We start from the raw sequence: 23,094 nt of genomic DNA, 5'->3' as shown, positions 1-23,094 counted from the left end.
TGCCAGGTGCTGTCTGTCATGCGAGGCGTGTTGTTGTGGACTGACTTGTGTCTCTGCCACTCCCAGCCCCTACCAGATTCATATGTTGAAGTCGTAACCCCCAAAGTGACTGTATTTGGAGATAGCATCTCTAAAGAGTTAATTAAGGTTAAGTAGGTCATAAGTGTGGGCCCTAATTGAGTAGAACTGGTGTCCTTATAAGAAGAGGACAAGACACCAGGGAGGGGTGCCCAGAGAAAAGTGCACGTGAGGACACAGGGAGAAGGTGGCCGTGTGCACGCCAAGGAGAGAGGCCTCAGGAGAACCCCAACCTACCGGCACCTTGATCTTGGGCTTCCAGTCTCCAGAACTGTGAGAAAAGAGATCTCTGTTGGGTGAGCCCCCCAGCCTGTGGTGTTGTGTTATGGCAGCCCGAGCAGACGAATACCCAGCTGCTGTGGAATCTCAGTGTTCTTTGTTGGTACCCAACAGCACTTCCCACTGAGGAGCTGGGAAAGCCATCCCACTCAAAATTACAGACGTGAAAGATAATCACAAATGAAAAGACTGGTTTGCAGATTGTCTTCTCTCTGTTCTCCTTCAGATCTGCTTAATGACCAGCCTGGTGGCAGAAGCCATCTGAGTGCTGGTGTCAGCCTGCCTGAGGGCTGTGGGTCTGGGGTGCACAGTGATGCACCAGAACAGGGTCGCCTGACAGCAGTTATCCCAGAAATGCCAGGTTTGCCTTGCATTTTGATCTCCTCCCTATTTTTCCCCCTAAAACCGTGGTGGTGTATAATCACACAGTATTTTTAGACCTGCTTTGCAGTTTCTCTGTGCAAACCTTTCCTCGGGTACATGGTTTAATCCTCTCATCCAGCCTTGTTTAAGGTCTACAGAGTGCTATATTTATTTGACTTTATTTGAACTTTCAGGGCTTTTCAGAATGTTGTTCCAAGAAATCTAATGATTACAGAACTCTAGAATTTAATGCCTTAAAAGGCTTAGCTACTGATACGAGTGTAGGTTTTCTTATGACTTATTTCCCTCCTTTTTATCTAAGCCATCTAGGGCAGGCTAGCTAAAAACTCCCTTGGAATTAGTGTCAGAAGGTCTTTTTTTTTTTTAATTAATTTCAGTTTTTAGAGCAGTTTTAGATTCATAGCAAAATGTAGCAGAAAGTATAGAGAGTTCCCATATACGCCCTGTCCCCACACAGAAAGTTGTTTGCTTGTGCCGTTGTAACTTTTCAAGGACAGAAGGGACAGATTCTCCTTTTTAGAGAAGTAGTATATTTCTTGGCTAGATTGACGACCTTTAGTGATCAGGTGCAGGGTGAGTGTCAGACCACCCATCTCTGTCTGCATCTTGAATGAACTTGGGCCTGGCATTCAGCAGAGTCTCACCACGTCTACCATGGGCCCAAGGGAGCCACAGGAGGTATCTTTGGGAGGCCCAGATCTAATTCCTGGGGAAGCCTCCCCACTGCTCGTAACCCAGGCTGTGTCATCCTCCAGAAAGAATGTGTCATTTAAAGATTCAAATCCTAACTCCTACATTTTCAAAGCATTTTTGCCTTTGTATCTCATTTGACTCTTAGCAAGACCTAGTGTCACTTAAATTTAACTGAGTAACTTGGGATCTACAAAGCCTTCACACACACTTTCTTAACTGAGATTTGCAGCAAGTCTCTAAGGTTGGGGATGTCTCCCCAACTTGATGACAGGGGACATGGGCTCCGAGCAGAGCCTTCCCACAGTCAAAACAGCTGGTCGGGGTTGGGGATGGAGATGGGATGCCGTGCCCCGGGCCCCCTGTCTCCTGAAGGGGGCCTGTATGCTGCTGGATGCAAGCCTTATATCTGAAGAGTTAAATTCATTTCTACATATACTTGAGTATTTAACGAGTTCAAGATATTACGTATAGCACATTTAAGTCAAAACGTTTATTTAAAGAAGAATCTCTGCACAGCAGTAGGGTGCAGTCATGGTAGAAGTCATGCCCCCCGAGGGCCTGCTGTTCAGGAGGTGCCATGAGGCGTGCTAGCTCTGCCAGGGGACCAGGATGGAGGCCGGAGCCCTGTTGTACGGCCCAGCCTTGCTGGTCGTCCCCAGGATGGCGGGGACGCCGCCGCTCTTCTCTGCGCTGTGATGTCCTCGGGGAGGCAGGGAGTAATGATTTCCCTGGGGCTGGGGCGGGCGTCGTGGTGAGGAGAAAATGACAGAGCAGAATATACACAGTTCATGCCATTTTGGGCAGCCCAGCGGTGCAGGATAGTAGATGGGGGAGGACAGAGCCACACCCAGCAGGGGACACCCAGGTGCCCAGAGTTTGTGATTTGCCTGAGATCTGGTTGCTGAATGAAGCACCTGAAGCAGACCAAGGGCGCGACTCTGTGTCAGCTGTGTTTCCCTGGATTTCTCTGCCCCCGTTTGTGGTTGGTGGGTGTCTGATGCACTGTGCGCTGGTCAGCGGAGTGGTGCGGGCAGAGCTGGGGGACCCAAGACTTCAGCTGGATACACTGGTCGAGTATCGGACAGATGTGTGTTCACACCTACCCGACGGGTGTGCCTCTGCCCCTTCCCCAGCTGGTCCTCACTGAAACCTGGTGATGGGGCTGTGTGATGGTCCTGGGGGTGTCGGGTGATGTCTGTGTGGGGCCGGCCCAGTCACCCAGAGGAGGAGAACATCCCACCGGGTGGAGGCCTGCCTCCCTGGCTCTCCGTCAGTGTCCCGCCTGCTCCCAAGGGGGCAGGACCTGAGGTGGCTTGGAGGATGTACCTGCTCCCTGCCAGCTTCTGGTTTTTTGTTTTTCTACAGATTTCTTCTAGTGGGAGGTGGGAGCAAATCTAAAAAATGAATTTTGAAGGCACATTTTCCCTGGTCTCTTTATTACCCAACTGCCAAGAACATTTTTAAAAAAAAAAAACGTGAAAGCACAAGTAGAGATTTTAATTAGTTTTCGCTGTCACTGCTCTTGGTGATGGTAACTTCACATAAGATATGTGACAGGGAGACACTTTATGGGGGCCTTTGTTCTCAGTGTGCTCTCTACACTGTAGATCTCAACTGTGAATTTCAGAGGAAAAGAAATAACCCTAAAAGGCTTATCTTGACACTTATAATTACACAGATGTCCTGACTCGTTAGCATTCTTTTTCTAAACAAAAAGCACAAGGGCTGGAATCTTTCTGGAACAAGGGGGCTTCCCGCCACTTCCTTGAGTGGCCTCATCCCACGTGGTTTATGGGTGAGCTCATTGCGGGAGGGCCTGTCAAAGGCGAAAATGGCTCTTGTGTAACGTGTTTGCTAATAGACCTGAAACTGCTTGGCCTCTTCAGTTACTAAGTGGTTTTAGTTCCTTTCGTGGTTGTTGCCTTGCTGGGTTTCACTTCTGACTTGTGGAATTGAATAGCGCTTCCTTCAGCGCTAGTGAGCGTGTGCCGACGTCAGTCGTCTTGATGACAGAACAGCCTTTGAACCCCCTGGAGACCTGCCAGGACAAGAGAGCAGCTATCCTTTACATGTTGGTCATAGATGTTGCCTGTCTGTTCCAGGGCAGGTGCCCCCTTGGCCCAGCCTTACGAGGCCTGAGCTGGTTTGTACCAAGTGAACAAGAGGTTTGTTTTCAAAAGCCCGAGATGAGGGTTCCAGAGAGCACAGGAGTTGCCTGGTAGCTGGAGCCCAGCACTGTGGTCTGGGATCAGTGGCTCCCCAGAACTGACCCTGTCCTGGCCCTCCAGCCCATCTTCTGTGTCCCCTGCAGCACCAGGCTTCCCCGTTCCCTGAACTCCCTGTGTCTGAGTGAGCCTGGACCTTCCAAGTCAGCTCTGTCCACGCTGCATCTGGACAATCACAGACTAGATGTAAGGGTTCTTCCTCACCTTCCCCACTGCCCAGGACGTGCGTTTCCCTTTTGTCTGAGCACTGTCTTGCCTGAACGTCTTACTCCGTCGGTAACTCTTGCAGGCAGGGACCCTCCTGACTCGCCGTGTGTCCCCTCGGAGTGCCCGGCTCGGCACCTGTTGAATGAACGAGCGAGCAGCTCTGGTTCCCGGTTGCAGGCTGCTGTGAATACTCAGGGGGTCGCGGGCCCCCGGGCCAGGCTTGCCAGTGGAGGGCAGGAACACCCGCAGAGCTGCCGTCTGCCCCCTGCCTCTGGCCCGTCCCCATTGGCCTGATGGTCGCTGGAGGTTGGCAGCGGTGCATGACTGGTCTGCCGCCGAGTGTGAACTGGGCGCCAGCTGGCACCTCTCCCACCGAAGCTCGGGTGGGCGGCTCTGAGTGCTGCCCCGAGAAACGACTGGGCCTCCAGTCATTGCCTGCAGCTCTCTTTCTAAGTTGCTTTTCTTGGGTTCCCATCATGCCTGCCACCATCGGCTTTGCACTCAGAGCTGTGGCCAGGCTGCCGTGGGAGAGGCTCCCAGAAGGCCTCCCGTGAGGGTCCTCTTTGCCCTGGTCAGGAAGTCACTCCAGGCCACCCTTTGAGGGGCGGCCTGTGAAGGGCAAACACAACTGGTGGGGGAGCCGCGGGACCCTTCCCCCGGTGCCGTCCTCCCACTCAGCTCTGGGAGGGAAGGATTGGGAGAGGCTGCCTGGGAGGGCAGCCCGGGGTCAGTGGAGGGGTGGGATGCTGACTTCTCTGTTGGCCGTGCCCCCTCCTCCCGGCGCAGGGGCATGGGTGAAATGTGGGCCAGAAAGGGCTCCCTCCCGTGGGCCAGACCCACCTCCTTCCGCTTTCCCGTCTCACTTCCATCACATCACAACCACGCAGCCGAAGCCAGAGCCCCCTCTTTCCAGAGAGGTCACGTGACACAGGACCGCCTGCCTTTTGTTTTCCTACGAGAATACGGGGCGCTGAAGTCCTCTCAGCGTCTCCTCTGTGTCTTCCACCCAACAGTGTTCCATTTTAGCAGCTAGAGGGGCAGCAAATACACCACTTCGCCAGAGATCGACGTGTCCTGAAGTTGGCAGAACGAGCGCCCTGCTTTATGTTCCACAGTGCATAGAAGATCGAGACATCTCTCCCTGATCTGGGTTTGTTGGTGCAGAAGCTAAACTCAGCCTGGTTGGGTGCTCCCCGCTGCGAGGCCTGGGGCAGGCCCCAGTGTCCTGGCTCACTGCCTTGTTCCAGAAATAACTTTGTCTTCCTGGCATTTCATTGATCTGCGGTTGTTGTTTCGCGTTAATAGCCCTTTAAGGGATTTTATTCCTGCTCAGAAAGTTTTATATTCTCTCATGAATAGAAAGCCAACTTTGACACTTCTGGCTTAGAAAACAAGCTTTCCTAGTGATTATAAGAATAAACTGAACCCACCCTCCTCCTGTCATCTGAAGCACGTGGAACTTTGCAGTTACTGTCAGGGCCGCTCTGGCGATGACCAGGGTCTAGAAGGAAACATGGGTGACAGTGGCGTGGACCGGCCAGTGCCTCGTCGGGCCCACGCGCCATCCCGCACAAGGCGCTGGAGCGAGGGGTCCAGCAGAAGCCAGACGGTGGCACCGGGCTGCCCGCGGCTTTGGCTGATTGGAAGCGCACAGACGCCAGAACTCGAGGGTGAGCCTGAGGCCTTCTTATGGGATAAGCCCTGGCAGCTGGACCCTCCTTTGTTTTCCCCAAGCTCCATTAGCATGGGGTTTGGAAAGTTAAAGTCCCGCGCTAATAACCTGTTTTCTAGTAAACGGAACCGAAGCCTGGCGTCATGGCTGCTCGCTGACCAGCATGTGTAACTGCGTCGGCCATGTCTGACTCACCCCTCTGGGGGCTGGTGTGGACTCCCAGCTTCCCTGCCAGGAGTGCACTTTGCCACTAGGTCTGCCAAAAATACCGGCAGGTCTTTGGGACCGTAGTGTCTCCTGGGCGGGCTAACCCTGGTCAAGGCCTGTGTGTCCCCGCGTCGGGCCCACTCCTTTTCTGTGTCCAGCCGCTGCCCGAGTGGCAAGCTGGCTCACTCTCCCTGCGGTGTGGCCCTGGACAGACCTGAAGGAGGACGTGGGCGTTTTGTAAGGAGGGGGAGGACGTGTGTGTTATCCTTGAATTGTGGAGTGTGTGCCACCAGCATGAGCTGGGGACGGCGTGCTGACCGTCTCCCCAGGCTCCTGGACTCGTGCTGCCCTTACTGAACCAGGATGTTCCACAGTGAGTGAATCAAAGCTGTTGTGAACCGTACAGAGAAGGACATGATGAGAGAGCCACAGTAGCCATGCAAAGAGCAGAGGAACCCCTGCTAGTTGTGTTAACGTGTCGGCACCAAAAGGAGGTCTTGAGTGATGACTTGCTGGTTTGGGGGTCAGTGTATTTCCCATCCTACTTTCCCATTGAAATATAACGCGTCTGTGCAATATTCTGTAAGCCCCATCTCCACCATCAGAAATGCAGAACATTATATATAAGTTTTTTTACTTCAGTATCAGTTGGTATTGTTGGCTAGGTTTTGTCTGTTTATCCTGTTCACAAATTTTTGTGTTTTTTAAAAACTTATTTTGACAAAAATAGGTTATTTTTGTCAAGGAGCGTAATCTCAGCTTAGGAAAAGGGAAGCAAACAGGAAATGATGCAAAAAAAGAAGCTGTCCTCATCCTAAAGTTCTCTTTTGCCTTCTCTAGGAAGACCTGTTTCCTCTCTCGTGTCTGTGGTGCTGACTGTGAAAGCCGGGCATGGGCTCAGGACTGAGGAGCCAGAGCGGGCACTTGTAAAGATTGTGGCTGGTGATGGAGAGGGAAATATTGTTCAGTGTGTCTTGAATCTGAAATGTGTTCTTCCAGGAGGTCCTGAAAAGGGACGGAGGGAAGAAAGTAATGTTCCAATAAACACTGTAAGATTAAAATGGTATTTGTGTAAGTGCTTAAAAATCGAGGACCTCTACAAGTGGACAAGATTGTGCTTTTTATTGATGTGAGCATTTGTTCGTAGCTTGAATTACTGTGCCCAGCGCCCTGTGTTGCATTTGGGAAAGAGACTGGACTAGTGAGACCCATCTTCCAGTCCTGACTTCCCTCCACAGCTCACGACCTTAGAGAAGCCTCTTTAGCCCTGTGAGCCTGGGTCCTGTCTGTTGGACGCCGCCAAGCAGCGAGCGAGGTCACCTGGACGGGCGTTTTCTACCTGAGAAGGTTTTCTTTCCATGAGGTTTTCTTTCCTCACCACCAGGTGAGGCAGGTGAGCGGCCGGGGTGTGGATGGAGGCGCCCTGGGCTTGGTGGTTCGTGGTCTCCTCCTCTCTTGACCTCCTGGCTCGTGTTGGAAACGTTAAGAGAAACTTGATCCTTTCCGTGAATCGGCAGCAGATACAAAGTCCAGGGGGAGCCTAACACCGGAGTGATGGGTGGGAAAGACATACGGCTGCCTCTTGATTTCATGTAAAAGAGCAAAACAACATGTTGCGGTGCCTTGGGGCGGCCCTGCCGTCCGGGATCCCTAGGTCCCCGCTCACAGCCCCGGGAGTGTCGCCACATCCCCACGCCTCTGCCCGGTTCGACAACCCCCTTTCTGGGGAGCGGTGGCCGCCGGCCGCTGTTATTTTGACCAGCTAGCTGGTGGGTAGAGCTCAGTGGCCATTGCAGGCATTCCTGCCTCAGGCCAGGCAAGGGAGGGAGTGGAAGGTGTGGCCCCGAGAGAGCTTTGAGAGTCGCTCAACGTCATGTCTGGGCGATGGTTTCTGTTCCGCAGCCCCGTCTGTCACGTTAAATTAAGGTAAACTCGAGTGCATTTGTGTCGGGGTTCTGTTTGTCGTTATTTTGTACATCTCTTTTAGTTTTAGTAGTTTAAGAGCGCCAAGAAAAGAGTTTATACCTAATTTATGTTTATGTTATCCATTTAAAATAATATAGAAAACAACAAACGCTGGGAGTTCTTTGACTTTCCGAAGTTTAAGAAGGACTCGCTATAGGGTCTCTCCATTCAGCTGCTAAAACCTGTGACTTGAGATGATTCTGTCCAGCCTCCCCCTCCCCCCCTCTGTGGGAACTCTCCCCACCAAACTCAGGTGTCAGGGTGCACCCATGCTACAGTGTGCCCCCTCCAGCCAGGGGGAGGGGACCTGGCCCAAGCGAGGCCCTTGGGTCACCTTCCCCGGAAGAGAGCTGGGCCGGAGACTCGGGGAGGATCCGTGCGTTCAGCCTCTTCAGTGGCTCCGGCTGGAGACTTTAAAGTGGGGCTCTCGGCCCTGCTGTGTGCACAGGGTCGTCGGCAGAGTGGGGGGATCACGTGGGCAAGCAGAGGGAGCCGAGAAGAGTCAGACACGGGGCGCACAAGCCAGCTCAGCCATTTTCCTGCCCAGCTTTTGTAAGTCAGCTCAGAGCCTTAATGAAGACGGGCTTTTCTGTTTAAGCTCACCTGGATCGGACTCTCCAACCTGCAGCACAAGGTCCTGTGTGTCAAGTATGGTTTTTTGGCCACGATAGGGGTGCCCAGAACCCGTCCTCACTGTGGCAGTCCCGTCGCTGAACCCCCAAGGGCCAGGGGGAGGGGCAGCAGAGTGGAGGGCGTTGCTGCAGCTGGGGTGTGGGCCCCCGCCGCGGGAGGGCGCCCCCTTTTGGCCCCGTGACCCTAAGGAGCCTTGAGCAGCTGTGGCCACACCCGCGTTGGCCGTTCCCTTCACTGCAAGGACAGACCTCTCCCAAAAGGGAGGAGGACAGAAACAGAGTCAGGGGCGGCTTCCGCCCTGGTGGCTGGAGGAGCTCAGGGCCCAGCCTCCAGGTGGCCAGCTCCGGGTAGGGGGAGGTAGAGACAGGCACCAGGCCAGGCCCCACAGCCTTGGGTTTCGGTGGAAATAGAGAAGAGAAAGAGTCTTAGGCAGTGAACAGGGCACACGCAGCCCAGCACTGGGGTTTAGAGCACCCCCCAGCCCCGGGCACCCAGAGTTCTCATCCAGCTTTGAGTGAGTGCCTGGGGGTGGGACCTCTGCGTCTGTGACGACACGTGCCTTCATGGAGCCCCACCTGGACCTAAGCTGACCCACAGGTCACGGGAAAGCCCTTGTCCTGTCCCCTTTGGCTCTCGGTCCCCTGGGAACTGCATGTCTTCATTGACAGTGGGAATCGGTAAATACTGGATGGTTTCCTCCGTCCTTTGCACACCTGTGTGGAAGTTTCTGTGGAATGGCTGAGAGACCAACACACAGACGAACTTTCAGTTAATTATGTGAGGGCTTCGAGTGGCCAAGTTGACAGAGGAGCACGCCGTGAGGCTTGTCACAGCTGTGGACCTTCTGGGATAGAGAAGAGTGCATTGTCCCCAGCACTGACGGGCGGCTCTCACAATGGACTGTGGCGCTCAGGGTCTGCATCATCTTTGTTCATAGTGTCCTGGGGAGCTTATGCGATGATCAGATGACAGATGAAGCCCGGTGCGTGGGAGTGAGGAGTGACATAAAGGATACTGAGTCGGGGAGGGGGAAGGGTGAGCTTTGACAGGGTGAGAGAGAGTCATGGACATATACACACTAACAAACGTAGTAAGGTAGATAGCTAGGGGGAAGCAGCCACAAGGCACAGGGATATTAGCTCGGTGCTTTGTGACAGCCTGGAGGGGTGGGATAGGGAGAGTGGGAGGGAGGGAGACGCAAGAGGGAAGACATATGGGAACATATGTATATGTATAACTGATTCACTTTGTTATAAAGCAGAAACTAACACACAATTGTAAAGCAATTATACCCCAATAAAGATGTTTAAAAAAAAAAAAAAAGGATACTGAGTCGATTCATCCCAAGAAAGAGCCTTCAGAATCCCTGGTTCCAGCACCCCAGGCACCCGCAGAAGAGGTTTCACTAGCACCAGAATGGCCCTCAGAGGGCCCACCATTCATGTTTCCGCTCTGTTTCTTGTGATGCGTTCCCCGAGCAAGCCTCCTTGTTCATCTCTGTGTCCCTGAGACCTGGTCCACAAGAGACCTGAGATGGTCGGTTGATAGAGAAGAAAGCGCAGGAGGTGTAGAAGCCAGAGAGGGCAGGCACCTGCAGAAAGCAGCTGGAGGGTGGGTGCGGGGGGAGGGAGGCTTGTCGTGGCAGAGAGACCACAGCTGCTGCTCGTGGCGCGTGTGTACCAGTAACACGTGTCTCCTCTCCCGGGAGTGAGCCCCCAGACTCGCGGTGCTCTCACAAGCACTTTGAAGCAGTTTATTCAGGGCACCTTAGCTTCAGACTAGTTCCTGCTGAAATTCCCCTGAGGGTTCGTGGTTTGCAGGCGAGTCACAGGGGCTGAGCTGCAGTTCTAGACCACGCTGTCCCCAAGACCCCCTGGAGGAGCTGGTTTTTAGGAAGGACACACAGGAAGCGAGAGAGCTGCCCTGTCGTCCAAAGAAGGGCAGCCTCACAGAGGGCAGCCGGCCGGGGAGGTCTCAAGAGCGAGGAGGCCAGGGCAGGAAGGGTCACAGGCTCGCGAATGCTGCGTGGGGACAGACAGGGGACTGCAGGGATCTCTGGGGAGGATACCACTGGCACGAGTCGCTGATGCATTGGGTGTGGGTGTGAGAGGAAGAGGAGTCCAGGCGCTTGCACTGATCTTGTTTCTTGGCCGGAGCCAGTGCAAGGATGGAGCCGCCATCGACTGAGGTGGGAGAACTGAGGGGCCGGGGGATCGGGGCTGCGGCCGGAACGGTCTGGGCTTGTCCTGCTCAGGGCACCGCCCTGCTTGCTGTCCCCCACCCCCCACTGTCCTTTAGAGCAGTGGTCCCCAGCCTTCTTGGCACCGGGTACTGGTTTCCTGGAAGACGGTTTTTCCACGGACCCGGGTTTGGGGTTGGGGATCAGGGAGAGGATGGTCCGGGGGGTGACGTGGGCAATGGGGAGCGGCCGATGAAGCTTGGCGCCCGCCCGCCGCTCACCTCCTGCTGTGAGTCCGACTCCTAACAGGCTGCGGACCAGTACGGGTTGGGGGGTGGGGGACCCCTGCTTTAGAGGAATATCCACGGCCCACCCAGTGCCTGACTCTTCCCACTGGAGTCCAGAGATGTGCACTGAATCTGGGTTAAGGCACTGAATTCTGTCAGCTGCCGTATTCATTAAACTAATGAGGCAGGTTAGTTAATTAAATCGGGTGAACTCATTGCCACGCTACCTGTTCAGTGTCACTGTCAGCGAGCGGGACTTGGGAGAATGGGAGGACGCGGGAGGTGACAGATTGATTGTCCCCTGCCGAGCGCAGGCCCAGTGCAGCCCTGGGTCGGCCTGTCTGTGTCTGCAGGTGAGACTGTACAGCTACTGCAGCACATTTCTTACTATCCTGTGCTTGCCTTTCTAAGACACATCATTTTCCGGCAGTTAAGTACCAGCAACACTGAACTGAGGTTCTGCAGCTCGCTCACATGTTAGGCCTCGTTCTTGGAGGCCCAGCCAAGGCCCGAGGCCCTCCCTGCACAGGGGCTAGAGCAGGACGTGGGAGAGAGCTGGGTCCAAGGGGAAGGAGGAAGTGGCTTCCCCACAGGCTTTCTCCAGTACAGGGGGGCCTGGGGCCACCCTCTGGAGAACAGAATCCCAAGGATGTCCAGCCTGAGGCACAGCCCTAGGGGTGGGGGCAGGGCCTCCTTCCACGCTCCCCTCTGACTGGGGCACCCTGGATTCCTCCCACCAGCCGTCGTGTCCTCATCTTACAGGCGAGGAAACCTCAGCACAGGGAAGGCGCCCTGTGGAGGTGACATGGCTCACTGTGGCTGACACCAGTGCCCGGGCTCCCTCACCAAGCCCCACCGCCTCCGGGAAGGGCCCTCCGTTCACACATTCCTTCCCAACAGCAGCCTGTAAGCCTAAATTTTAGAGATATTATTAGAAAATGTGATGACTATAAACTGAAGCACAGCAAAGTGCCATGGACCTGGGGGAAGAGTTGCGGTTGGAGAACCCAGGGAGGCTGCGGAGTTGTCCATGGGAAGAGGCTGAGCTGGAATGAAGGCCTTCCCGGCTCGCAGATGCCCCGGGAAGAATGTAGTGTGGACCCAACACGTGGGAGGTTAGGAAAGCCCAGGAGGGAAACTCAGCATGTCACACGGAGGCCTTTGGTGCCAGGCCCTGTGTGGGCTGTCATGGGTTTCTCTATGTACGTGCTTGCTCCTCAGGGCATCCCCTGGTGGTCGTGCTGTTACTCCTGTTTTACAGATTGTGAAACTGAGGCTGGGAGACGCTCAGTAGCTCTGTCACTCGTGCAGGAGGAGGGGTCTGAGGTGACATTAACTGAGCAGGTGCTTGGACTCACGGACCAGCTCTGGGCCTCTGCTGGTTGACCCAAGCATCCAGGTCCCAGAAGGGCAGGTGTCGAGAGCACTGTGGACCAGAGTGTCTGGGGCCTGGTGGGAGACACGGGGCGGCGCACAAGCCAGCTCAGCCATTTTCCTGCCCAGCTTTTGTAAGTCAGCTTAGAACCTTTATGAAGACGGGCTTTTCTGTTTAAGCTCACCTGAATCGGACTCTCCAACCTGCAGCACAAGGTCCTGTGTGTCAAGTATGGTTTTTTGGCCATGATAGGGGTGCCCAGAACCCGCCCTCACCGTGGCAGAGAATGGGGCGGGGGCCAGAGCCTGGGCCGGGGGCCAAGCTCAAGGCCTGCCTGTGTGCCCCCTCAGAGCCCTCCCAGGTGCCCTCCGCCCTGGTCTCTGTTCCCGGGGCCTCTGGCCTTTCCCGCCCAGTTAATACCTGAGCCTTTGCCACAGCCAGCATTCCTGGCTTTTTGTGGTGAGGAGGCATATTTGACTTTGTTTACAAAATTAAGATCTTTCCTAGGCAGTTGGCTTTTTCAAACAGAAAAAAAGGAAGACCTGCTTGCTTCCACTATTCTTACGCATTTTTATTAACATCTTTATTGGAGTATAATTGCTTTACAATGGTGTGTTAGTTTCTGCTGTATAACAAAGTGAATCAGCTATACGTATACATATATCCCCATATCCCCTCCCTCTTGCGTCTCCCTCCCACCTCTCTAGGTGGTCACAAGGCACCGAGCTGATCTCCCTGTGCTATGCGGCTGCTTCCCACTAGCTATCTATTTTACGTTTGGTGGTGTATATATGTCCACGCCACTCTGTCACTTCGTCCCAGCTTCCCCTCTTATGCATTTTAGGCTGGGGAGAGGCACGGGGGTGGGGGGTGGGGGTGGGGTGGAGCATCCAGTGGGTGGGGAAGTCCCCAAGGTGAGCAAATTACAATAAAGGAGCCCTGACCCCCAGGGCCCCGCCTCCTGCCCCGCCTCCTGGAACCCACCCTGTGCTCTGCTTTTGGTGGTTCCTCCCCACCCCACAGCCCGTCGGGGCTTTGCATCAGGTGGCGGAGGTTTCCGTAGTGTAACGTCTCCTCTGTAAGCCTCCTCGGCAGCCTGCTCGTGATTTATGCTTCAGGGAAGGTGTGGTTCCCCTCACCCCGGCAGCAGGCTTCTCCGACCACAGCCATCCCGTCACTTGCCTTGCATCAGAACTTGACTGACAGCATTTACATTTCTGAGTCTTCCCGGAGAAGCACACATTCATCCGTTCCAAATATAAGCCAGAGGCATTTTCTGCTGCCATTGGCTGTTGCTCTGGAACATTCGCAATCCGGGCCTTCCTGGTCCTTGCCCGTATGCCGGCTCCTCCTTTGCTGGTGGCTGACCTGGGCCGATGCCTGGGAGCTGTTTGACACTGGGCGCTCTGAGCCTGCACTCTGGCCAGCACCGCCTTCTCCCTGGAGTGCAGCCTCCAGTTTGCTGCTCACCCTTGCCCTTGGCCGTTGCAGAGACACTGCTCCTGTTTCTCTGTGTTGGCCTTGCCCATCCCTTTTCCCCCAGCTGCCATGACTCTGCCCATTCCATTTTTGTCATTGGCAGCTGCCCCCCAGCCACTGTGTGCCCGCCCCCAGGTTTGTACCCACGCCATGAGTTTGCACCCACGCTGTTGTCATTCTCTTATTTGCTGGGCTTTAAGGAATTGGTGGCCCTGAAGTCCCCAGTGTATCAAGTTTCCTCTTGGGAGTAGACCAGGGAGCCCTGGGTGGCCTCAATTCCCAGTGGACTCCAGGGAACCCGTGGGACCAGAGGTTGATTTTGGTGGCGGTGGTAGTGATGGGTCCCTTTTTCTCTCTTGGTTGTATTAACAGCTCTGAGGCCACCTCAAAGAACTTGCTTTCTCAACTAATATTAAGGCCAGCCTCCACCTTAGGATCTGTCTGGAGTGTTGAGGCCCAGGCCTCGCCAGGGGATATCAGGGTGGGAGAGGGGCAGGAGAGAAATCAGGGGGTCCCGAGCCTGACCTGGAGTTAGAGAGGGAGTGACAGATTTGTCTGACTGACTACCTGCTGAAGTGGATTTTTTACTTCTCTGTGCTCCTCTCATTTTCTGGAACTCTTCCTGCCACATGTGGGTGTTTTTCTCATGAACTGGGCTACCTCATGCAGAGCACAAAACATCATTCTTTCCCAAGCATTGTGCAGTAAGTTTTTTTTTCTTCTTCCTTTTTTATTATTCACTCTTTTCCTTTATGATTTCTTCTATGGTATTTAAAATCTTACAAGGGGAATTGCTGGGTCATATGGTAACTCTATGTTTAACCTTTTGAGCAGCTGCCAGACTTTTCCAAAGCGACTGCACCACTTTACAGTCCATGAGCAATATATGAAGGTTCTGATTTCTCTATGTCCTCCCCAACACTTGTTATCATCTGTCTTTTTTTTTTTTTATCATAGCCATCTTGGAGTGTGCAAAGTAGTATCTCATCATGGTTTTGATCTACATTCCCCTGATGACTAATGACATTGAGCATCTTTTTTCTTCTAATTAATTATTTTTGGCTGCATTGGGTCTTCATTGCTATGCGAGGGCTTTCTCTAGTTGCGGCAATCAGGAGCTACTCTTCGTTGCATTGTGCAGGCCTTTCATTGCGGTGGTCTCTCTTGTTGCAGAGCATGGGCTCTAGGCGCGCGGGCTCAGTAGTTGTGGCACACGGACTTAGCTGCTTTGCGGCATGTGGGATCTTCCTGGACCAGGGCTTGAACCCATGTCCCCTGCATTGGCAGGTGGATTCTTAACCACGGCACCACCAGGGAAGTCTCCACTGAGCATCGTTTATTAGCCATTTGTATATCTTCTTCGGAAAAATGTCTCTTCAGATCCTTTGCCCATTTTTTTCTTTTTCCACACACACTCACTGTATTTTATTTTTACAAGAGACAAATAAACTGACACCAAGCATTGTAAGTGGATGACCACAACAAAAGCAACAATGACTGCAATTACCAAACACGAAACACACTCACACTAGGTCATGATATTGACATTCAGCCCAGGAATCCTCCACTGCAACAGCTCCTTTACTTTGCAGTGAAAATTGATTCGTATATTTTTTGCCTCTGAGTCCTTCCTTGTGGATTGTTTTTTTGTTTTTTTTTTAATTCAAACAGAAAGTCACAAAAATTATAATCCTCCTCATCAGTGCACTCAGTCCCATGTAATTAATTTTTTTCATCTCGATCTTTCGTTAGCACTTTTATGAGTTCATCGGTTTTCCATTAGAGTTCTGAAAACGCTTATTCATTCAGTTCAGCAGTAGAGTCAGTTACCAGAAACCTGTACTTGTCAGTCTTTTCCATGAATTCCTTGAAGATGAAACCCTTTTATAGGAACATTTCTGCAAAAGCATCAGAGTGCACCCAGAACTGTCTGTAAATGACAAAGACTTAAAAATGACCACGGTTAAAGATTTGATGAAAGGTCATAACAATGCAATTGACAAGGAAATTTAGTTATTTCTGAGATATACATTTTAAAGTAATAACTAGAATTATGACTTATAACATTATACCAGAACATATAAGATTTTTAGAAATTTCATGTAATGTCTGAAACATTTATATTAACATATTTCCATACAAATAACCTAAAGAAAGTTTAGTATTAGTTGTATTTTTGTTTATTTTTTTATACAGCAGGTTCTTGTTAGTCATCAGTTTTATACACATCAGTGTATACATGTCAATCCCAATCACCCAATTCAGCACACCACCATCCCCACCCCACCACGGTTTTCCCCCCTTGGTGTCCATACGTCTGTTCTCTACATCTCTGTCTCAATTTCTGCCCTGCAAACCAGTTCATCTGTACCATTTTTTTAGGTTCCGCATACATGCATTAATATACGATATTTGTTTTACTCTTTCTGACTTACTTCACTCTGTATGACAGTCTCTAGGTCCATCCACGTCTCAACAAATGACTCAATTTCATTCCTTTTTATGGCTGCGTAATATTCCATTGTGTATATGTACCACAACTTCTTTATCCATTCGTCTGTCGATGGGCATTTAGGTTGCTTCCATGACCTGGCTATTGTAAATAGTGCTGCAGTGAACATTGGGGTGCATGTGTCTTTTTGAATTATGGTTTTCTCTGGGTATATGCCCAGTAGTAGGATTGCTGGATCATATGGTAATTCTATTTTTAGTTTTTTGTTTGTTTTTGTTTTTGTTTTTTTGCGGTATGCGGGCCTCTCACTGTTGTGGCCTCTCCCGTTGCGGAGCACAGGCTCCGGACACGCAGGCTCCGGACGCGCAGGCTCAGCGGCCACGGCTCATGGGCCCAGCCGCTCCGCAGCATGTGGGATCTTCCCGGACCAGGGCACGAACCCGTGTCCCCTGCATCGGCAGGCGGACTCTCAACCACTGCGCCACCAGGGAAGCCCTATTTTTAGTTTTTTAAGGAACCTCCATACTGTTCTCCATAGTGGCTCTATCAGTTTACATTCCCACCAACAGTGCAAGAGGGTTCCCTTTTCTCCACACCCTCTCCAGCATTTGTTGTTTGTAGATTTTCTGATGATGCCCATTCTAACTGGTGTGAGGTGATACCTCACTGTAGTTTTGATTTGCATTTCTCTAATAATTAGTGATGTTGAGCAGCTTTTCATGTGCTTCTTGGCCATCTGTATGTCTTCTTTGGAGAAATGTCTATTTAGGTCTTGTTGGATTGGATTGTTTGTTTCTTTAATATTGAGCTGCATGAGTTGTTTATGTATTTTGGAGATTAATCCTTTGTTGATTCATTTGCAAATATTTTCTCCCATTCTGAGGGTTGTCTTTTCATCTTGTTTATGGTTTCCTTTGCTGTGCAAAAGCTTTGAAGTTTCATTAGGTTCCATTTGTTTATTTTTGTTTTTATTTCCATTACTCTAGGAGGTGGATCGAAAAAGACCTTGCTGTGATTTATGTCAAAGAGTGTTCTTCCTATGTTTTCCTCTAAGAGTTTGATAGTGTCCGGTCTTACATTTAGGTCTTTAATCCATTTTGAGTTAATTTTTGTGTATGGTGTTAGGGAGCGTTCTAATTTTATTCTTTTACGTGTAGCTGTCCAGTTTTCCCAGCGCCACTTATTGAAGAGACTGTCTTTTCTCCACTGCATATCTTTGCCTTCTTTATCATAGATTAGTTGACCATAGGTTTGTGGGTTTATCTCTGGACTTTCTATCTTGTTCTATTGATCTATGTTTCTGTTTTTGTGCCAGTACCATATTGTCTTGATTACTGTAGCTTTGTAGTATAGTCTGAAGTCAGGGAGTCTGATTCCTCCAGCTCCGGTTTTTTCCCTCAAGACTGCTTTGGCTATTCGGGGTCTTTTGTGTCTCCATACACATTTTAAGATTTTTTGTTCTAGTTCTGTAAAAAATGCCATTGGTAATTTGATAGGGATTGCATTGAATCTGTAGATTGCTTTGGGTAGTATAGTCATTTTCACAATATTGATTCTTCCAATCCAAGAACATGGTATATCTCTCCATCTGTTGGTATCACCTTTAATTTCTTTCATCAGTGTCTTATAGTTTTCTGCATACAGGTCTTTTGTCTCCCTAGGTAGGTTTATTCCTAGGTATTTATTCTTTTTGTTGCAGTGGTAAATGGGAGTGTTTCCATAATTTCTCTTTCAGATTTTTCATCATTACTGTATAGGAATGCAAGAGATTTCTGTGCATTCATTATGTATCCTGCAACTTTACCAAATTCATTGATTAGCTCTAGTAGTTTTCTGGTGACATCTTTAGGATAATCTATGTATAGTATCATGTCATCTGCAAACAGTGACAGTTTTACTTCTTCTTTTCCAATTTGTATTCCTTTTATTTCTTTTTCTTCTCTGATTGCCATGGCTAGGACTTCCAAAACTGTGTTGAATAATAGTGGTAAGAGTGGACATCCTTGTCTCATTCCTGATCTTAGAGGAAATGCTTTCAGTTTTTCACTATTGAGAATGATGTTGGCTGTGGGTTTGTCATATATGGTCTTTATTATGTTGAGGTAGGTTCCCTCTGTGCCCACTTTCTGGATAGTTTTTTATCATAAATGGGTGTTAAATTTTGTCGAAAGCTTTTTCTGCATCTATTGAGATGATCATATGGTTTTTATTCTTCAGTTTGTTAATATGGTGTATCACATATATTGATTTGCGTATATTGAAGAATTCTTGCATCCCGGGGATAAATCCCACTTGATCATGGTGTATGATCCTTTTAATGTGTTGTTGGATTCTGTTTGGTAGTATTTTGTTGAGGATTTTTGCATCTATATTCATCAGTGATATTGGTCTGTAATTTTCTTATTTTGTAGTATCTTTGTCTGGTTTTGGTATCAGGGTGATGGTGGCCTCATAGAATGAGTTTGGGAGTGTTCCTTCCTCTGCAGTTTTTTGGAAGAGTCTGAGAAGGATGGGTGTTAGCTCTTCTCTAAATGTTTGATAGAATTCACCTGTGAAGCCATCTGATCCTGGACTTTTGTTTGTTGGAAGATTTTTAATTGCAGTTTCAATTTCATTACTTGCGATTGGTCTGTTCATATTTTCTGTTTCTTCCTGGTTCAGTCTGGGAAGATTATACCTTTCTAAGAATTTGTCCATTTCTTCCAGGTTGTCCATTTTATTGGCATAGAGTTGCTTGTAGTAGTCTCTTAGGATGCTTTGTATTTCTGTGGTGTCTGTTGTAACTTCTCCTTTTTCATTTCTAATTTTGTTGATTTGAGTCCTCTCCCTCTTTTTCTTGATGAGTCTGGCTAATGGTTTATCAATTTTGTTTATCTTCTCAAAGAACCAGCTTTTAGTTTTACTGATCCTTGCTATTGTTTTCTTTGTTTCTATTTCATTTATTTCTGCTCTTATCTTTATGATTTCTTTCCTTCTGCTAACTTTGGGTTTTGTTTGTTCTTCTTCCTCTAGTTCCTTTAGGTATAAAGTTAGATTGTTTACTTGAGATTTTTCTTGTCTCTTGAGGTAGGATTGTATAGCTATAAACTTCCCACTTAGAACTGCTTTTGCTGCATCCCATAGGTTTTGGATCATTGTGTTTTCATTGTTATTTGTCTCTAGGTAGTTTTTGATTTCCTCTTTGATTTCTTTAGTGATCTCTTGGTTGTTTAGTAACGTATTGTTTAGCCTCCATGTGTTTGTGTTTTTTACGTTTTTTTCCCTGTAATTCATTTCTAATCTCGTAACATTGTGGTCAGAAAAGATGCTTGATATGATTTCAATTTCCTTAAATTTACTGAGGCTTGATTTGTGACCCAAGATGTGATCTATCCTGGAGATATTCCGTGTGCACTTGAGAAGAAAGTGTAATCTGCTGTTTTGGGATGGAATGTCCTATAAATATCAATTAAATCTGTCTCGTCTGTTGTGTCATTTAAAGCTTCTGTTTCCTTATTTATTTTCATTTTGGATGATCTGTCCATTGGTGTAAGTGAGGTGTTAAAGTCCCCCACTGTTACTGTGTTACTGTTGATTTCCTCTTTTATAGCCGTTAGCAGTTGCCTTATGTATTGAGGTGCTCCTATGTTGGGTGCATATATATTTATAATTGTTATTTCTTCTTCTTGGATTGATCCCTTGATCATTATGTAGTGTCCTTCCTTGTCTCTTGTAACATTCTTTATTTTAAAGTCTATTTTATCTGATATGAGTATAGCTACTCCAGCTTTCTTTTGATTTCCATTTGCGTGGAATATCTTTTTCCATCCCCTCGGTTTCAGTCTGTATGTGTCCCTAGGTCTGAAGTGGGTCTCTTGTAGACAGCATATATATGGGTCTTGTTTTTGTATCCATTCAGCAAGCCTGTGTCTTTTGGTTGGAGCATTTAATCCATTCACGTTTGTGAATGGATTGTCCATTTTATTGGCATAGAGGTAATTATCAATATGTATGTTCCTATGACCATTTTTCTTAATTGTTCTGGGTTTGCTTTTGTAGGTCCTTGTCTTCTCTTGTGTTTCCCACTTAGAGAAGTTCCTTTAGCATTTGTTGTAGAGCTGGTTTGGTGGTGCTGAATTCTCTTAGCTTTTGCTTGTCTATAAAGCTTCTGATTTCTCCATTGAATCTGAATGAGATCCTTGCCGGATAGCGTAATGCTGGTTGTGCGTTCTTCCCTTTCATCACTTTATATCATGCTGCTCCCTTCTGGCTTGTAGAGTTTCTGCTGAGAAATCAGCTGTTAACCTTATGGGAGTTCCCTTGTATGTTATTTTTTGTTTTTCCCTTTGTGCAGTAAGTTTTAACTTGTGGTTGTAATTTTTATTTTATTTATTTATTTTTAAAATATTTATTTATTTCTGTCTGTGTTGGGTCTTTGTTGCTGCGTGCGGGCTTCCTCTAGTTGCAGAGAACGGGGGCCGCTCTTCGTTGTGGTGCGCGGGCTTCTCATTGCGGTGGCTTCTCTTGTTGTGGAGCGTCGGCTCTAGGCACAGGCTTTAGTAGTTGTGGCGTGCGGACTTAGTAGTTGTGGTTCGCGGGCTCTAGAGCGCAGGCTCAGTAGTAGTGGCGCGTGGGCTTAGTTGCTCCGCAGCATGTGAGATCTTCCCGGACCAGGGCTCGAACCCGTGTTCCCTGCACCCGCAGGCCGATTCTTAACCACTGCACCACCAGGGAAGCCCCTGTAATTTTTATTTTCATCGTAACCATTTATTGAGTGCCTGGAAAGCACCAGACTTTAGTCAAAGTAACTAACATTAGCTGCTGTAACAACCACCTACCCCCCAGTCTCCCACAGCACAGGTTTATTTCTTAGTCAGGTTAAGCTCAACATAGGTTGTGTGTGGGGAAGTGGTGGGGTGGGGGCTCTGCCTGCCCCACAGTCTGGGGACGTAATTTCCTTCCACTAAGTGACCCCACCTTACCCTGGGGCCGTGGAATTGCCCAGCAGGCCCCTGCACATAGCAGGGAGTCCAGGGAAGAGGGGATCCCATGACCACTTCACTGTCCGCATCTAAGCGGTTGTACATCCTTCTGCAGTGGTCGCACGCCGCTGGAGGGACCAGTCCGTCAGTGAGCCTGGTGGCAGGTGTGGCCTGCCATGGACCTTGTTGGTTTGTTACTCGGTAGGTGCTTGTTCGCCCCCTCATCTATGTTTAGGCTTGAGCTAGGCACCCAGGAGGGTATGGAGGAAGCAAGGACTTTAGGTCGAGACACAGGTGCTGGCTGGCTCTCCTGCTGCCACACAGGAAGTGCATCGTCCTGAGGTGCAGACCGCCTGGTGGGTTAGCAAGCCTCTGTGAGGAAAGGTTAGCAAACTCTGGTTTGGCTGCATGATGTCCGTAAGCCAATACTCGAGAGCCAAGTGCTGGCAGGAACGGAAGGGCTGCTTTGTTCAGGAGGCTGGCAACCTGTGGAGATGGGGGACTTGTGTCCAGAAACCAACTCCAGAGATTCTGCTCGACCATGAAAGTTTTTAAAGAAGAATCATTTGGGGAGGGGCTCAGAGTCTTCTTTATCTTCCACCTTGTGCAGACTTTCTTCTGATTGGCTGGTGGTGAGGTGACAGGGCAGTGCTCCAGGAATCTGGTGCTCAGCCAGAAGTTACCATCCTCCACCTGGGTGGGGTCTTAGTTCCTGCAGAAGAACTCAGAGATATTTTGTTATATATATACCTTGAGGGGGAATCAGGACCCTGCCCCAAGGCTGCACTGTTGTGTCCTGACTGCTTCTCCCTTGTCTCTGCATTCCCTCCCTTCCCTGATGAGCAGCTGTTTGAATCTGCCCTTTGGAGCTCCGGGAAGGTCAAGGAGGCTGAATGAAGCCCATTTCCTACAAACAAGAAACAGGGGACACGGAAAGGACTTGTACCCAGCAGGGCCCCACCGGGTCCTGCTCCATTGCAGAAGGGCTGTTGGCTGCAGGGGAGGCTTCCTGCAGGAAGGGGCAGCTGTCTCTCTCAGGTTATAACCAGTGATTTTCGGTGCCAGTGATCAGTGTGACACCTCATCCATCAGTGACCGTGGCCGTCCTGGATTGGGGGGTTTGAGAGAAAGCGCTTCCTCTTTCTGACTCGTGAACTAGCCTGCTCCTCAAGGGCTGCTCTGACTCAGCTTTCGTCTGACCTTCCCTCTTGGAGAGCAGAGCACTGGGAAGGGTTGCCCTTGGCCCATTTGCTGCCCACAGCAGTGACAGCGGTAGGGTGGGGAGGGCTGGGATGGCAGGGAGAGAGCCAGTGGTACGGGGGCTTCTGGCTTTGGGTTGATGCCAGTAGCTCATCCTTTACCTCCACTTGACCTTGAGGAAATCACCCTGCCTGGATTTCCATGCTCATCCATGCAACTCCTTTTTAAGATGATTTTGAGAAGACCCCAGTGTTCTGACAGATACCAGTGGAGCTGGCCTCCCCGCTCAACTCCTGCTCAGCAGAGGTTACTGAGCCAGAGGGGCCTCCAGACCCCTGCAGGACCTGAGACACCTTGTTCTGTGGAGGAGGAGGTCAGGCCTTCCTGAGACCGGTTCCTCTAGAAGCTTCCGACAGTCATTGGTGACCCTCAGGAACCCCACGAAGCCGTGTGAGTCATAGCGTCCTCTCCGTGGCCTTGGTGATGCTCCTTCAGCCACATCTCCCTGCCCCCACTGGGCAGCAGGACGTCATTGGCTTTGCTGCTGATTTGATGGAAGGGGTCACACGTCTCCCACAGAGTCAGGAGCCAAGGCAGTTAGTTTCATGAGTTACTGCTTCTCTCCTGCCCCGAAGAAAAAAATTCCAGTCTCCTAAACAACTCCCACACCCTCTCTGTCCTCTTTAAGTCATTTTTCTTGCTAATGAGCTCTGGTCTTCAAATGGGGCTAGGAGGAAAACCAGGGAGCTTGGGAATATCTGAATCCTTGGCGAATTACCTTCAATTAATGAGACTAATAAAGGGAAGTCTGGTTCAGC

Source organism: Delphinapterus leucas, chromosome 13 (genome assembly GCF_059928025.1).
Source record: "Delphinapterus leucas isolate spDelLeu-1000000601 "Yukka" chromosome 13, BTC_Dleu_Yukka2, whole genome shotgun sequence".
Taxonomy (NCBI): Eukaryota; Metazoa; Chordata; class Mammalia; order Artiodactyla; family Monodontidae; genus Delphinapterus; species Delphinapterus leucas.
The sequence above is the reverse complement of the archived record's forward strand: the minus strand, read 5'-3'. Positions refer to the sequence as shown.